Source organism: Eriocheir sinensis, chromosome 6 (assembly GCF_024679095.1).
Source record: "Eriocheir sinensis breed Jianghai 21 chromosome 6, ASM2467909v1, whole genome shotgun sequence".
NCBI classification, from domain to species: domain Eukaryota; kingdom Metazoa; phylum Arthropoda; class Malacostraca; order Decapoda; family Varunidae; genus Eriocheir; species Eriocheir sinensis.
This window is the reverse complement of record NC_066514.1, coordinates 7,214,384-7,233,046: the sequence shown is the minus strand read 5'-3', so window position 1 is coordinate 7,233,046 and position 18,663 is coordinate 7,214,384.

Sequence of the window (18,663 nt, the reverse complement as noted above, 5' to 3'; positions counted from 1 at the left end):
GGTGAGCCTTCTGCAGTCTGTCCAAGACGGCATGGAGGTTCTTTAGGTGATGGTCCATGTCTTTCCCTTGTACTATCAAATCATCAAGGTATACATGTACAATTCTTCCTGTCAGACCTATGAGAACTTGATTCATGATCCGTTGATAGGCTGCAGGTGCTGTTTTTAATCCAAAGGGGACTGTAGTGAATTCATAGAGGCCATAAGGTGTCGTGAAGGCTGTCAAGTGTTTAGATTCCTCTGCCAATGGGACTTGGTGGTAGCCCTGGCGCAAATCAAGGGAGGTGAATACTTTACTTTCCCCTAACTGTTGCAAAATGAGGTTAAGGGTAGGGAGGGATGTTTGTCATCAATCAATTCATCGTTCAAAGCGCGGAAGTCGAGACAAAGTCTGACTCCACCATCCTTTTTAGCAACAGGGACTAGAGGTGCGCTGTAGGGTGACGCACTAGGGCGTATAATACCCTGGGTCTCAAGGTCCTTGAGCTGAATCTCTATTTCTTTATGATATTTTACTGGTATTGGGTATGGCTTTTTATATATAGGCTTGTCATTTTTTAGCCTTAAAGTGTGAACATAATAGGGGGTAATAGTGAGTGGCTCGTTTTTTAGAGCAAACACATCAGGATACTTGCGGGTTAGGCCCTTCAGACAGCAATTTTCCCGTTGTGAGGGTAAAAATAGCTCGTCTATCAGCTTATCGAGTACCAGCTGCTTACTTGACTGGGTGACAGGCGGCTTTGTAGCTGTTTTTGTGACAGCCGCTACACATTCATTAGTCGATGATTGATAGTATTCTGAGTGACAAGAATAAATGTGTCCCATCACTTCACCTGTTGGCATCTCAATAGTTTCTTCAGTTGGGTTAGCATAGGGAATGATGAATTTGCCTTTGGTTTGTTTGACGTTAGGAGTTAAGGTTACTAACCCGGGAAATAAAAATGAAGAAGGGATATTATTGGACCTTGGGAGAAATAAGGCTTGCTGGGCTCTGCCAATCTCTGCCTCCAGAGTGACATACCCTGCCGTGCCTGGGAGCAAGGACGCCACGTTAATAGCGTATGCTTTCACTGGTACTTCCTCCATCTCGTCTAAAGTAGGTTTATGGTCGGTTAGTCAATCTTCTGGGTACGGGCTCATATCGTCCGCAGCCAGGGAATGTACTTCCACTGGGTAGGCGCCCACCATTACACTAAACTGCCCAGGTGTGGCCAGCGGTGCAGCTACCACATTTTGTCTCCACATAAATTCTAGGCCCAACAAAACTGCTGTTGGTAACACTATACCTTTTGATATTACTACAAATTTTTCTATAATTTCTCCGTGCCCAAAGTCTACTACTACTTCGGCTATTCCTTTATTAGGGATTGGAGTCCGATCTACCCCTTGTATGGAGAGAGGTTCTGTAACTATCATCTTCCCGCCTACCTTCCTAAATAAATCTTCTTCTATTAGGGACGCTCCTGCTCCTGTGTCTAGCATTGCGTAAACCATCTCCTTTGGTGCATTAGCGCCTACGCACAATCTCAACGTGAGGGCGTTGGTAGGGCCGTGGACTGCCGCAGCTACTCTGGGGTCGTTTTTTTTTTGTTCTTCTCGTGGTCAGGGTTGACCCAGGAGCTACGGGGTGAGGGACCGGCCGTGTACTCCGGGCGCCAGGCAGCGCAAGGCGAGACAGGCTGACGCCTGTTTCGAGTGGGCTGGTACTGAGGGTACCGAGAGCCCGTTGGTGGGTGGTAGGCACCCTATACTGCCTTCCATATGTGCAATCGCGAGCCATGTGTCCTACATACCCACAAGCATAACATGTAGGTGGCGTGGGCGCGTTCCCATATGGGCGTGTAGGTGGCGCGGCGTGCCGTCCTCCCTTTGGGGTATCGGGTAACGTGACTGGCATGGTGGGCGTGGAGGACTGGATTGTGAGACATGTTTGGGTCCGGATGCCTGGGTTGAACAGACGTTCAGCACTTTTATTTCTTTGGCGATATCGGCATCGGATAGCTTCGACTCTGGATAAGCTTTAATATACTCATACCCTTTCTTTAATACCTTCTGTGGGTCCCCTTTCTTCCTCCGTTAGGATGAGTAAGAAGGCCGGAGGAAAGCCTCTCTGAGCCGTAAGCGGTTATCTCAGTTAGCAAACTGGCATTGTCAGGCTTGAGAGCGATCAACTCGTCTCTCAATGTCTCCAGGCGGATGAGGAAGGTGCGGATGTTTTCTCCTGTCCGCCGTTTTGCCTCTCCAATTCTTTCTGGAGGACCGAAAAGGTCCTTACTGTGGGAAAAACACGTAGGACGTCTTCCTTTACTTTTTCCAAATCCTGTCCACATCTATAGATACAACAGAGGAGATGATAGACCGCTGCTCCCAGGGCATATTGTTTGGCTAACTCAATCTTTCCGGTAGTGTCCCAATTTGCCTGTGTCCGGCTTTCAATATCCTCTATCCATTTCTTTGCTAGCTGATGGCATGGGAGGTTTGGTGCTTTGCTACTTTTTTCTTCTCCACCACAAAAATATAAGAGTCCCTGCACTCTACTAAAATCATTCAAGGTATGACGGCTAAGTAGCGTGACAAGATCATCATGGGCAAGGGTGATCGATTTTCCATCTCCTTTGGTGGGGGGAGGGTTCTTGCCTTGGTCTGGCATTTTTAACTCTAAAGTCTTATTCCCGTAATTCCAAGAATAACTGTCTTCTCCCTCGCTTTCGGATGTGGACATACACCAGTACAATACCAATATAAACCAATATAAATTGCAAGTTTCACCACAAGTTTCACCACAAGTTTCACCACAAGTTTCACCAATGTTGTAACCCGTAATCCGGGTCACACAGGGGAGACGACACACTGTTTGTACTAGTGACACTTGACTTAAAATTCTGGTACTTTAGGAGTATTTAAAGGAGTTCGTAAATGGGGTGATGAAACGGTGTCGCCTTTCTTATATGTATTTTATTCTACCTTAATACTACTTAATATTACAAAGGGTAAATATATTGTTTAAACCAGCAACTGTGGGGCACCACAGACTGGCCACCCAGACAGGCGGTCCGCGATGAGAAGGAATGCTTTCCCTGCCACGGAGAAGTGGTCCGCTGACACAGACTCGAAAGGTCGTGTGGGATGGTCGTCGTTCTTGTACTCCTCCTGCTGTTGACTGGGTAGAAGTGTCTGGCAGGCCTCGCAAGCGCGCACGACGTTGGTAATATCGGCGTTTATGCCCGGCCAGAAGACTGTTTGCCCTGCACGGCGCTTTGTAGCCTCGGCTCCGCGGTGGCTGTCGTGCAAACACTGTAGAACTGACTTGCGTAGCGCTGCTGGTACTATGACGCGCGGACCGTAGAGTAGGAGGTCACCGTCGCAGTAGAGCTCATCGCGAATCTTCCAGAATGGCAGGAGCGAGTTGTGTTGGTCGTATCGGTGGGATGGGAAGCCGTGGCGTACACACTCCAACAGTCTTGCATACGTCTCGTCGTTGCGTGCTGCTTGCTGGAGCTCCTCTAACCGTACGTCTCCCGTCGGGTTCTGGTCCTCGGGCAAGGTAAGGGTACGCACTGCCCTCAGAGTAACGGCGTCCCGGATGGAGATGTCGTGAGGCATGTCGTCGCCAGTCTCTGGATGCTTCACTGGGTGGCGGGACAGCGCGTCAGGGATGCAGAGCATCTTGCCTGCACGCCACTTGGTGGTGAAGACGTATGGCGACAGCTTCTCCTTCAGGCGCTGCAGACGAGGGTTCTTTACAGCGTCGAGGGTGTAGTGCAGTGGTATTCATTGCGCGGCTCGCGAGCCGCTGGCGGCTCGCAATGACTCAATTCACGGCTCTCGAAAAATATATAAATTAATTAATAAAAAAAAATACATAGAAAAATAATTTAATAATTTATCAAGAAAGATATATATTTTCATGAGGTGAGATGGAAGACAAAGTCACAGTAAGCGATAACATTCTAACATCCCTGCCCTAGTCGTACAGAAATCATACGTGTCTACTACGGGAAAACTGATCAGCGACACGTCTACGTAGTTCTAGGCCGCGCGAAATCATACGTGTCTAATACGGGAAACATCAGCGACACGTCTAGCTCTAGGCCGCGCGTCGGTGGTCTCCCCGAATCAGTTGAGTTAAACCTTTCGGGGAGACTGGACGTATTGCGTTACTCTTACTCTTACTTCCGCTCATCACAGCATTAGGTAAGTGTGGTCTTTATTTTGCTATTAATAACAAGACATGTAGGCTAATATTACCATGTCAAATTTTTCTCATTTACTATATTGCACTTGCAGCCCAGTACTACTTAATTTAATTAGTTGAGTTACGCTAACTTGCAGTAGCTGCGGCTCTCTAAATCAATGTGTTTAACCAAAGTGGCTCTCTTGCAAAAATTAGTGAATAACACTGGTGTAGTGGTTCAGGATAGGGATGAGCGGGCGGTGATCCGTCACATGTTCGTAGTGGTGCAAGCCTATGAGGTAGTACTTGCACTTGTGCATCGCCCAGGTTGTAGCTAGCATCTCCAACTCGATGGTGGCGTATCGCGTCTCTGCGTCTGACAAGAAGCGGGAGCCACACTGGACCAAGCGAAGGTTGTTGCTGCCGTGGTCTTGAAGAAGTGCGTAGCCGATTCCGTAGAGACGAGATGCGTCGGTCTGCAGAATCGTGGGCAGGTGCGGGTCGAACATGGCGAGCAGCGGTGGACGCGAGAGAGCTTCCTTCACCTTGGAGAAGGCTGCCTCGTGGTCAGCAGTCCACACGAACGCACGCCGTGGGCTCATGAGGGGCCTGAGGGGTTGGGCGCTAGCAGCGATGTCGGGTGAGAACTCCGTGAGCTGGTTGACTAGGCCCATGAACGACCTCAGGTCCGTAATGTTGGCTGGCGTGGGGAAGTCTGCTATGGCGGCGACTTTCTCTGGGTCTGCCGCTATCCCGTCAGCAGATAGGATGAATCCGCAGAACTTCACTGCAGGGACGGCGAGAACAAACTTGTCAGCGTTAAGTGTGATGCCGTACGCTCTGCACCTGGCCAGGACCATGTTGACTCGTCGTAGATGCTCGAGGAAGTCTTCGTCGTGGAGAAGAACGTCGTCGACTACCTTGACGCAGCGGGAGATGCCTTGCAGTGCCTCGTCTCCGCGACGACAAAAAGCATCACCCGTCGCTGTGAATCCCATCGGGCCACGTTAATATTTGTAGCGGCCGTAAGGTGTGATGAAGGTAGTGAGGTGCTGGTCTTCCTCTGCTAGCTCGAGTTGCCAGTAGCCGCACAGCGCATCGATGGTGGTGAAGTATCTTGCCTTCGGGTCTACGCTCCTGATGGCTGCGAAAGGTGTTGGCGAGGGGTGAGCAGGTCGTGACACCTGACCGTTGAGCTTCGATAGGTCAGTGGTGATCCTCACGCCGCCGTTGGGCTTGGCAACTGCAACGAGTGGGTGACACCAGGGGGCTGGAGTATCGTCGGCAGGTGCAATAATCCCCTGTGTCACCATGGTCTGCAGCTCCTTCTTCACCTCCTCCTGGAAAGCCAACGGGATCTGGCGAGGCGTGTGGATCGCGAATGGTTGTGCACCCTCACGTAGATAGATCCTCATCGGTGTGTCCGTCATGGGTTTCAGAGGTGAAGTGTTGGGGTCCGCCCGAGACATGAGCACGTCCTTGTACTCCTTGAGAAAAAACGCCCTGGCCTGTGCCGGAGTAGTAGCGGCGTTGAAGGGAAGGGCTGGTGTCGAGACGGAAGGGCTGGGTAGCGGAGGGTGAGTCGAGGGTGCGGTGGCTGGGGGTGCAGAGACCGGGACAGCGGGGGCTTCGCCGCTCTGCGCCTGGACACGCACGCTCGCATGAGTTACCTCCGCGATGGGTTGCGGGAAGAGGTTGGGGATCAGTCGTAGCTCCTTGCAGGCTTGGAACGACAGCAAGGGAACGGGAACGTCATTGTGTACGTCGATCCACGCCTCTGTCGTGACATCTTTGAGGGATAACTGCACCTGCAGCGATCCAAGGGCAGGCGTCATGGGTGAGCCGTCTGCCGTGTATCTCGGGTCGGTGGGTGGTGGCTGGAGATCGCTGGTAGACAGTCCGAGCCGTGCGAGGTGCCCTGGGCCGATGATGGTCACGTCTGCTCCCGTGTCTGGCACCATGGAAAGATAACTCGATCAGTTGCTGTGTACGACGGTGACGATGACGGGTGGGGAAGATGCTGGCGAGGTGCGTGAAGTGGAACGGACGAGCCGAGCTCCGTTGCCCTTAGAGTCCTTTCGTGGCTGACGTGAAGACACTTGTGCACGCCCTTTGGTCTCTGCATCGCTCCCTTGGCCATTAGACGACCTGCAGTACTGGTCATAGTGGCCCACACGCTGACATCCGCGACAGGCAGCCTTCGTGGCTGGACAGCGTGGAGTACGGGCCCAGTGGCCGCGGTTACCACAGTTGTTACACCTGGCGTCGCTGGCTGGACACTTGTCTTTCTCGTGCTTCCTTGTGCAGCAGTTGCATGTCTCCTTGAGCGTGGGAAGTGGTGGAGGCTTCTGCTTCGCCTTCTTGTGAGCTTTGTATTGCGACGTCGCAAAAACTTGCTTTCCAGGTGCAGTGATGACTGAAGCTGTTGTGCGAGCCGCCTCAAAAGCATAACACTGTTGCACTACCTCCTCCAGAGTGGAAGTAGGGATTTTGGGGATGAGTTCTTGGATGAGTTGTTCATCCCGGACGCCCATCATGATGACCTGTTTGAGCTGCATCTCGTAACAGGCGTTGTCCCCTGCCTTACACACATCCACTGCCTCGACGAGAAGTCTAACACGGACGTAGAACTCGTTGAATTTCTCCCCGACCTCTTGCCTGCAGCTGAACAAATCCTTGCGTCGCAGGGCCTCGTTTGTCTGTTCCCTAACGAATCCCTTCAGGGTGTTGAGAACGTCTTCGACCGAAGAGGTAGTGTTGTCGGGGGTCTTGAGTCTGGTGCGAAGTGTGTGAAGCATCTCAGGGGATAAACACATCCTTAGTTGAGCGTGTTGTTTGGGCAGGGGAAGGGTGGAGAGATCTATCATTGCTGCATAGTCTGTCCACTTGCTCTTCCAATCGCCGAAGTTTTGGAAGGTGACATCTTGCTGTAGCGGTGGAGGAAGTTTAGCCACAGCTTTAGGTGACTGTGAGTTGCGAGCGGGATCGTTATCGGGGGTGTGGCGTGGTGCAAGTGTCTGCTGGCCAGTAAGTGCTGCCAGTGGTGCCTTAAACTCGTCATCCCTCCGTCTTGTCTCGTCCTGGCGTCGCTGTTCCTCCTCCTGGCGTCGCTGTTCCTCCTCCTGGCGTCGCTGTTCCTCCTCAAGACGTCTTTCCTTGTCTTCCTGTCGCCTTTGTGCGTCCTCAGCCCGTCGAGTTTCCTCGAAGTACTTGAGAAGCTGTGACAACTCCGTTGGTTCACCCATGGCTGCAAGTAGTCCTGACTTGGACCTCGTAGTCGACCCTGGCATGTACACTGAACAACAGCACTCTATATAAGGAAGGGATCAACTACTCGGCCTCCTATATAGACGTGTGTGTGCTTGGAATGTGTGTTAACATGTGTGCCTGGGTATGGTGTCGTCGCGTGGTGAGTCAGCTGTGAGCTGTGGTAGCCACAAGGGGAAGAAGAGCCCAAGATGGCCGACTCTAGCAGCTCCGTTGCTCTCAAGGAGACTATAGAACAGGAGAGGGGCCTCTATGGGAGACCGTGGGCGGGTGTTGGTGTATGTCGTTGCAACAGATGGCGCAGGAGCAGCTTGTTTACATTCAGGCGCCTCCCCTCCAGACCCACCCCAACCCCAGAACCCATCAGCAGTGTTGCTACATGGGATCAAGCAGCAAATGTTGCTACTTTTTTTCTTCAGTCTGGTTATTTCCCATTTTAAATAAAAAAATAAAGGTAGATAAATATTAAAATGAACAGTAGGAACTATATATACTGTATATATTTACTAGGTAGATATAGCCTGACTGCATGTCATGAGTAATGCTATTATTGTTATATTATTATACCGCAATTATATTACTTTCTCTGCATGTGTGGTTAGATGTGTTTTATGTGTTTAACCTTTCTGTATACATACTGGAATGAACCAAGGAATTGTAGCCCTACTGCCGTTCTTTAAAACTATGTAGTCATGTTTTTTTTCCAAACTCATTGTTTTAGCACGCACGCTGACTCCCATCAGTAATGATGATATATATACATTGAGTCATTGGTTTGTAGGGGGAAAGAGTGGGTGAATATAATTATCTTGGTCTAACTTATACTGTTTATTATACCGCTATTCGCAGCAATATCTTTCTCTGCTCCGATTGCAACGCTGCCTCGTTCAAAAATCATAACACCGCCGCGGCCGCCACGTTTACCAGCCGGAGTTTCAAATCATGTCCCTTTGTGGAGATAAAGAGGACACAGCCTGGTGTGAAGCTACATTTATTACGGAAGGATGCCAGCCGGGGTAAGTGATATATATAAATAATGATAATGTGGAAATTCTAATCATTTTCACGATGACAGCTGTTCTGAACTTGCTAACTGCATGCCTCTCCTCCTCCCGCGGCAAGAGGCCGAATGGCCTACACACGACAGCTCCAGATTCCTCCCCATTATCACCTGTCAGCCTCATCCATGTAGCTATCCAGTCTACTCTTAAAACAAGCTATCGTCCCTGCACTCACTATGTGATTGCCGAGTCTATTCCATTCCCCCACCACCCTATTAATAAACCAATGCCTGCCCATTTCCCTCCTAAATCTATACTTTTCTAATTTATGTCAATGACTGCATGTTCTGAAACGCCAGAATTTTACTCTTTACTCTACTCCCACACGGCCTCTGCGTGTAACGAAACACACGAGAAATTAATCCAGACAAGGAAAGGTTTGCCGGCGCTGGGGATCGAATCCGCGACCAGCGTAACGGGAGAGCCACTCCATTACCAGTCGACCAAAGAGGTACCCCACTGGCTGAGTGGGCTATGGGAGGCTCGCCCATCAGGCAAATCAGCACTACAGTTCTATCTTGCCAAACATCTTATGCAAAAGTTAACCAGCATCTCCACTCTTTCATCGCTTACACTGATAAACTCTGGAACAGCCTTCCATCATCTGCATTTCTTCCTGCCTATAATTTGACCTTCAAGAAGAGTGTATCAAGACTCTACTTTTGTCTGTTTGGGAGTGGTGAGTAGCGGGGCTTTTTTTCTAGTACGCTTTGTTGCCCTTGAGCTGTCTCCTTTGTTTAAAGAAAATAATAAATAAAAAAAATAAAAGTTGGCCGCCAATGCTTCCAACACATTTTGGTGCCATATCTACAAGTGGCTGGTGACTGTAAGTATCTCAGCAACCTGCATGCATCTATGCCATTCCTATCAAGGTGCATGGAGCAAGCTTCAGGTAACACTCAGACAGAGACAGTTTAATTATGGTTACATATCAGACTCAGTTTATTGCTCAGTCTATTAGATGCAGTGCTGTTAATATTGTTAGTGGTAGTATTAGTACAATTAATGTATTTATTTTCATTAATTTATCAATATTTATTTATTATATTCTTAGTGTTTGAAAATTCCAATACTAGTATTAAGATAAACAAAAATATCAGAAATATATTTATACTCATCAATTATTATTGCTTTTCTTATTATTACTCCCTTCAATGTCCTGGCACTTTGACATCTAGTGCTTTTCCGTCAAGCAGCCAAAATTGTGGTCTTTCTGAATGTGTATGTCCAGAGTCTTCATTGGTGTAACTAGCTATATAACATAAAAATCTGCATCTCTCTACCTTCTCACCCAATTGTCCCCGTACATCCTTTCAGTATCCCATAATTTCAATTTACATCTTGTAATCACTCAACTAATGCAGTGCAATCCTCATCTCTGTATTTTACCGTGTGGACATACTCTTTCCTTCCATGTGAAACCTGCCGCAAATAATAATCAGCCGTAGTCAACCCTTGCTTTAAAGAACCGATATGGAGGAAGGGGGTGATGCTATATCCAAAAATCTTTTACATCTGAAGTATCCAACCTTTTTGTGATTAATAAACCTTGTTTGTTACATGAACTTAAAAATTCACTATTTCCATACATGATTCTTTTTTCCTTGTATTTGATGATTAATCCTGACACGTATTTCCATTATCAGTAGGTAATATATAGTAACAAGACAATAATACACATTATAACAATGTATATATTATAGCCCAATGAGTGAACGAGATCATTTACCTCATCAGTGACGCCAAGTCCAGGAGTCCTTCCCTAAATTATTTGCCCGAATTTGTGACACCTGGTATAGTAACTAGTTTTAGTGACAATTTGCATCCATTTTTCACTTTGATTAAAAAATTGCCTCTCAACAAGGTGTGAACTTGATGGGGTTGAAGGAAACTCGACTCGGCCATCAACCTCACCACAATATAGTAAGGAACCTCTTGTTCTAAGTGATGATTTATCCTCTTTAGTTACTATTCCATGTTGCTTTAATCACAGCTAATATGTTGGAAACATTACAGCTTAATAACATACTTCACATCTCTGCATACAAATTGAGTTCAATATTTAACTGTTACACCAGTAGGCTTCATATTTTTAAAAAAAGGTATGCAAAAAGGTTGACATTTTTAATGATATATTTAAACTCCTTATTATGTTTCTATGGATGTAGTACCGTTACGATTAGTCGAGTGATCAGCATATGGATCTTATATTTTTGATAGCATAGGTTCAAATTTTGCCATAGGCTGGCAATTGATGGTAACAGTAGTGTCCACAGATACCTACCTGTTTCTTGTTTATCCTGTTCCACTTTAAACCATGACTGGCCAATCTTTGAAGAGGTAGCATAACCTTGAAGTGCCACTAACAAACCTTTGTCCATTCTTCTGATGTGATCCTTTTTTTTTTTTCCCCACCTGCCTATAGCGCCGGTAGGTTTTCTTCAGGGGCCTGGCGGTCGGCCCAGGCCTGTCATGATGCAGGCATTTCTTTTTATAGTGGCGCCATTTAGTATTGGCTCATGCTGCCGCCCATAACTCATTCTTGATTCACTTGGATGGTTTAGCAGGGCTTAGGTATGACTAACATTGCAGAAACAGGGATTTTTTAGATTTTTAGTGTGGCAACACATTGACAAATGTTTTAGTATGGACTGGACATCAAAGATATATATGTATATATATATATATATATATATATATATATATATATATATATATATATATATATATATATATATATATATATATATATATATATCTATATATGGTAAAAGGGTGCTTGTAGATCTTGACATTATATTTGTCAAGAGTCTCCAGTTGTATCCTCTCCCCCATCATTTCTGAAAATATTACTCTTGTCAGGCAATCTAAGTGAAGCCTTCCATCGAAGCTGGCGTGCAGACATAATGTCAATGCTTAGATTCACTGTCCTTATAGCACTGAAAATAATGCAGTTACATGCACATATTTTATTATTTAGAATTGTGATTAATTGTGATTAAATATTTTTTCATGTATTTTCAGACATGAAAAGTGAAAATTGCTGCACACAACATAAGAACATAAGAACGCAGGAGTCTGCAAGAGGCCGGTAGGCCTGTACAAGGCAGCTCCTTTGACCCTAAGCTCCCGTGTATCTAACCCCACCTAATATCGCTGTCCATGAATTTATCTAGTCTATTTTTGAATGTGACAATTGTATTGGCACTCACCACATGACTGCTAAGCCTATTCCACTCATCCACCACCCTGTTAGTAAACCAATTTTTGCCTATGTCCCTGTTGAATCTGAATTTATCCAGTTTAAACCCGTTACTTCGAGTCCTACCCGGTTCTCTTACCAACAAAACCTTATGAATGTCTCCCTTATTAAAGCCCTTCATCCATTTATAAACCTCGATCATGTCTCCACGCACCCTTCGCCTTTCTAGAGAATGCAAGTTTAACTGTTTGAGTCTTTCCTCGTATGGCAAGTTTCTCAACCCCTGAATCATCTTAGTCATCCTCCTCTGCACCGATTCTAACATTTTGATATCCATTCTATAGTAGGGTGACCAGAACTGAACCGCATAGTCAAGATGAGGTCTAACTAATGCTAAATATAGTTTGAGGAAGACTTCGGGGCTTCTGTTGCTTACGCTCCTTGAAATAAATCCCAGTACCCTATTAGCTCGATTTCTAGCTTGAATGCATTGTGCCCTTGGACGGAGATCAGAGCTCACTAAGACCCTAAATCCTCTCGCACCCAGACCTACTTATGAGAGTGTCATTTAAGCAATAGTTATGTGAGGGTTGTTCCTCCCTACACTCAGAATACTTCACTTCACGACATTGAACTCCATCTGCCATTTATCCGCCCAGTCATATAATCTGTTGAGTTCACCTTGGAGAATACTAGCGTCCTGATCCGACTCAATTACTCTACCGATCTTGGTATCATCTGCAAATTTACTAACATCACTACTAATTCCTGTGTCTAAGTCATTGATATAAATAATAAACAAAAGTGGACCTAATACCGAACCTTGTGGGACCCCACTCGTAACACATCCCAGTCAGATCTTTTACCATTGATTTGCACTCTTTGCTTCCTATTGCTAAGCCACGCCTTGACCCAGTTCAACACTTTACCCTCTACTCCGTGAGCCTGTAATTTAAGCAACAGTCGTTGGTGAGGAACTTTGTCAAACGCTTTACTAAAATCAAGATAGATTACATCATAATTTTCATCTCTGTCAACCGCCTCAAATACTTTATTGTAGAAGGACAAGAGATTGGTGAGGCATGACCTACCTTTTGTGAACCCATGCTGCGAGTCGTGAATTAAGCTATGTTTCTCTAAATGCTCCCGAATGTTCCTGGCTATTATGGACTCCAGCATCTTCCCTATAACCGATGTTAAGCTAATTGGGCGATAGTTTGAAGCAACTGACCTGTCCCCCTTTTTAAAAATCGGCGTCACATTAGCTACTTTCCATAGGCTCGGCACATAGCCAGTATTTACCGACATCTTAAAGATGTCGGTTAGTGGGTCACTGATTACATTACCTAACTCCTTTAATACCCTCGGAAATATCCCGTCAGGACCTGGCGACTTGTTCTTCTTAAGCTTATCTATCTCATCCTGAACTACTTGCCTGGTAATGATTATATCCCTCAATTTATCGCCATCCCCGCCCTCGTACACCTGAACTCTTTCCGGTATAGTCGTTCGATCCTCCTGTGTGAATACTGAAAGGAAGTAGTCGTTCAACAATGTGCTCATATTTTCGTAATTTTCTACTAGCTCCCCTGTGTTTGTTTTCAGCGGTCCAATTTTCTCCCGTTTTTTTGTTCTATACATCTGAAAGAAGCCCTTAGGATTACTTTTCGCCTCATTTGCTACTTTGATCTCATAGTTCTTTTTTGCTATCCTGGTGTTTTTCTTAACTAATCTAGATAGTTCGACGTACCGGCCCCTGAGATGTGTTTCCCCATTCTTTATTTTCTGATAAATTCCCTTCTTTAACCCAATCTCGTGTTTTAGTCCACAGTCTGCCGTCTGCACCGGGAGGCAAGGCAGCTCAAAGCCCAGGCTGTTACAACTCCTGGGCAGTTTTTGCCCAGAGCCAGCATTTTTTTAGATCCAACAGGGATGGATTTTTTCTGAGGTCAGGTTCAACATGCTGCAAGATGCCAAGATCTAAGCCTAGTAGAAGATATGGGTTACAAGAGAGGAGGTTTGCTCTGGCCTTATACTGTCAAAGTCCAAATGCTAATAGATTTCTAAGCACAGTATTTCACTTGACTTCAGTTTCAACACTTCACTCATGACTCAGGGGTATTTCAGTACATGTTGGCTGGAGCAAACAGACTCTGACAGCCCTGCAGCAAAGAGCACAGGCTTTGTCAAAAGAAAAGAATCTTCGTGGGATGTGCCATTATTTAGTATTACTCTTGTTACGCTAAGAATTTTCTTCCATATACTTTGCCAAATATTGCAAGTAATGCACCATTGTTGGGCTTGTCTGTTATAAATCAGATCTTGTTCAATTAACAAGCTTTGGGTGTCTGCCGCTTTTTCCTGCTAGATATCACATGTAATGCACCATTGTTGGTTTTGCCTGTTATAAATCAGATCTTGTTCAGCTCGCAAGTGTTGAATATCTGCCATTGTTTATTTCAGGTGTAATGCTTGGAAGCATTTGTTCTCTTCCCTACCCAACAGTATGCAATGCTTTATTGTTGATTTTGCCTGTTATATTTAATCTTGTTCAGGTAACAAGGTTTTGGTGTCTGCCTTACCTAACATGTGCTGCAGTGACACTTGGCTTGGTTTCATAATGTGAAATACAGCATGTAATTTCATCACACTAAGTGTCTATCATCACGTGTCTGGCATCATTAACGTAGCTTCCAGGAGTAATTTTGTTTGTATTACAACATGCATTTTTTTTTCTGCTCTATATGATTATACATAATCACATAGGTATGATTTTTTTTGTTTTTTTGACAAAATGTAATGGCAGTTGATATTCTTGACTAATGCCTCATAAACCTTGTGAAAAATAATGTTTTTTTTGAAGGGCGGGGTGGGGGGTGGACAGAGAGTGGTTTGTTTGGTTGGCCAGCTCAAGGAGTTTCCTATCAAATGATTTTATTACATCCAACTTTAATGTGTGCTAAAAACATATATTTTATTACATCCAACTTTAATGTGTGGTTCCTGAAATAAATGCTACATGTTTACTGATGTAGCCTATGAAATACATATCGCTCTCTGCCCTGTAATTTGGTGTGTCACATACTGCAGCATAACTTTCCTGCTATTTTCTTACACTATGAGTTGCCTTATTTTGTTTCATTTGCTTTTATCATATGTACCTCCGCTGCATAGGTGTGCCTACTGAGCTTAATATCTTCATGACCCTGACACTAAGGTCAGAGCTTGTGAGATTATACCGTGTCCTACATCCCATTTTCACCTCCAGGCTCGGCTGTCTCCCAGGACCACCAAGTTATTGCATTCCATTTAAGACAACTATGTTACCTTCTTGATGTCCTCCATCATGTGTTTCAGCATGTTTTATGATGCTTTGCTCTTATATTGATGTGCCTTGCAACATTTTTATACAGTTTTCATTGTATATAACGCACCATTGTTGGTTTTGCCTGTTATAAATCGGGTCATGTTCAGTTAACAAGCTTTAAGTGTCTCCCATTGTTTATTTCAGTTGTAATGCTTAGAAGCTTTTGTTCTCTGCCCTGTCAAGCAGTATGCAATGCTTGCCATTATCTGGCACTTGTACAGTTAGTATGATATTTTTACTCAGCTAAGAGCATTTTGCAAAAGGTAAAAAGGTACGGTTGGGGGCATACGCTGTAACAGCGCGTGGCCTCGGTGCTCATCTCTGTAACATTGGCTCTTGAGCCTGTGGTGTTAGGGAACCCATTACCCTGGGACACAGGACCAGTGTGACATCCGGGTTACCACAGTTGCAAATGCATTATAGTAATCTAGCATGCATAGAATGATGTATGCTTTGCTTGTATTTAAAGCACTGGATATGTTTGCTACACACACACACACACATTATATATATATATATATATATATATATATATATATATATATATATATATATATATATATATATATATATATATATATATATATATATATATATATATATATATATATATATATATATATATATATATATATAATAGCAAATGCTTTCTACACCATATTTTTCCTAAAATAACAATTTGATATAGTGTAGATAATACCTAATAAAACTTAAGAACAAATATATTTTTCTTTACCCCATTAGTAAATCATTTTACAATGAAAAAAATAAGTAAAGGCTGGATAGGGTGCTGTGGCAGGTACTTCAAAAAATAGTAAAGCTACCCCTGAAGAGTGACGTTTTTGGTGGGCTGCAATAGATGGCGCTACTTCCGAAGCACGCCCGAGGAATTACTACATACAACTATCTCTTCGCATATAGTCTCTTTGGGGACGCCACACCGCTCGTTTGCATTTTTTTTTTTTTTTTATCTTGAGAAGGCTTATGACACGACAATGAGATATGGGATAATAAAGCAGCTTCATGACTTTGGGCCGGTCTTACAGTCACCCGTTTTCGCGAACGAAAGCCTTCCGCGCGCGATCGGGTCTGTCATTCGCTCTTCACCGCTGCTTTTCGCTCGCTCGCGAACGAAAAATCGGCGTTTTGGTAACGCCGATTTTTGGGGGAGCGGTTGAGGTGACGAAAATGGGATTTGTAACCAGCAAGTCCAAAGTAAATGAGCAAATCTGCATTGATATAACATATGTAGCATGCGTTATGCCATATACAACATAAATAATCATTCAAAACACCTTTGTTGATGTTTTATAAAAGTGTTTTCTGAGGTGAAAAGCGTGCCGCGCACTGACCACCACCATTCCCCGCCCCTCCGCCTGGGCCACAACAACATAGCGTTCACCTCCACCTGCTCCTGATCGTTCCCGACTCTCACTGCCCCTGGTGCAGGACAATCTAGGAAACCTCCTGCTGCTCCGGCACCAACTCCAACAACAATGGATATACTATTCGGTAAGTAATTTTAGTGTTACGGATAAGACAGGCACCTCAAAAAGTATTCAGGGTGAAATGGAACTTTTGTAACACACACACACACACACACATACAGAGAGAGAGAGAGAGAGAGAGAGAGAGAGAGAGAGAGAGAGAGAGAGAGAGAGAGAGAGAGAGAGAGAGAGATGGGTTGTTATCCATTGGGGAAATAAGTTACTTTCCATAATGTTAAGGTGTAATTCTTCATGTATATAGTCGTTTGCCCTCACAGCTATATCATGGTACATATTGCCATTGCATTAAGATGATGTTTTTTATGTTGGCTACATTTTGATTCTGCAATTCTTCACGCTTCGCATATGTGCTTTCCTGTGAGACAACTATCTCCATATGATACAGCCTCACAGTTTACGAAATTAATTGTCAGTGCCATTGAAATTTATTATAAACGAAAATCTCACCCCTGTTGCGTTTTTCATGAATATCATTCTACAACAACTAATGACCTTTACTGAAATTTCTAGGCATATCTGCAGTTAAGATCCTGCAACAACAACATCGCCAAGAGGAACAACTATTAAAAGCAAGGGTTCCGCGGACTGTAGCAAAAGATCGTGGGAACCCATTTCAGTGTTTGTCTGATGAGGAGTTCCTTGAAATGTATCGCCTCTCCAAGGATGCCACCATAACCTTATTGAAGAAGTGAGGCCACGTGCAAATGTTGACAGAATGGGCAGAGGTATGACATTATAATTATACCTTGCAATGATAAAGATTTCCTGAACAGTAACATCGCTTTAGAATGTTCTATATATATAATCACTTGATTTCAAGGTAAAGTACTCAATTTCTTAAATGAGTCTAAGGGCTGTAATTTCTGGAGGGGGCTAGTGGGGCTCCAATGTTTTCTATACCAGCCTCAAAACTCCTTAAGTGTTTGTTTTCAAAAGATTTCCCTAACCTGAACATCCTCACTGCACTCACCACCTTTCCACCCCCACTTCATTAAGCTTTGATGCAGTGTATCCCCCCTATCTAAAAATCAGCCAAAATTACGGACCTGAATCTTTCATCTTCTGACCATGCATTACCATTATGTTTTCTCATTCATCATCCTGGACTCATTACCTACATTACATTCTACTTTCATTAAGTTTCCATCCTCTCCTTTCTCTCTTACTTTCTGAACACATCACCTCCATTCATGTCTACCCTAATTTCACCATTATAGCATTTCTTTATTTACTGTACTAATAACCTTTGCATATTTCGCTTACAGGATGTGGAATTCCACTGCATCTCAAAATGCTCGTCACTTTGAGATACCTGGCGACAAGGAATTTTCTTCTCACCATAGCTGATAACTTGGACATGTCAAAGGCATCAGCTGGCAAGTGTGTTGGGGAGGTTGCACACCTCATATCATACCTGGCACCCACCTACATTCAGTTTCCACGACCAGAGGAAGCACACCATGTGGCCCAACGGTTTTATGGCATTGCTGGTATGCCAGGTGTAATTGGCTGTGTCGATGGAACCCACATCCCAATACAGAGTCCTGGTGGGGACGATGTTGAAGTGTATCGATGCCGTAAAGGTTTTTATTCATTAAATATCCAAGGCATATGTGATTCAGATTTGATGTTCACAAGTATTGCTGCAAGTTGGCCTGGAAGTGTTCATGATGCCAGAGTATTTGAAAAATTTAATGTGTGCTACAATTTAGAACAGGGTAATTATAATGGTTTGTATTTATTAGGAGACAGTGGTTATCCATGTCGAGAATATTTATTAACTCCATTATTAGCTCCAAGGAATGAAAAATAAAGAAACTATAACATTTCTCATGCACAAAAAAAAAAGAAACTGTGTGGAGAGAGCATTTGGTGTATTAAAAAGAAGATTTTCATGTTTAAGTATACCACTTCGCACCAAACTTACAAATTCCAAACAAATTGTGATGGCATGTGTGGTTCTGCACAATATTGCAGTGTCAAAAAAACTTGAACTCATAGATGATGAAGTTCTACCACAGGAAGTCATAGAAATGGGAGATGTAGAACTTGAGCAGGTAGTGGGTGGTAACCGTGTAAGGGAT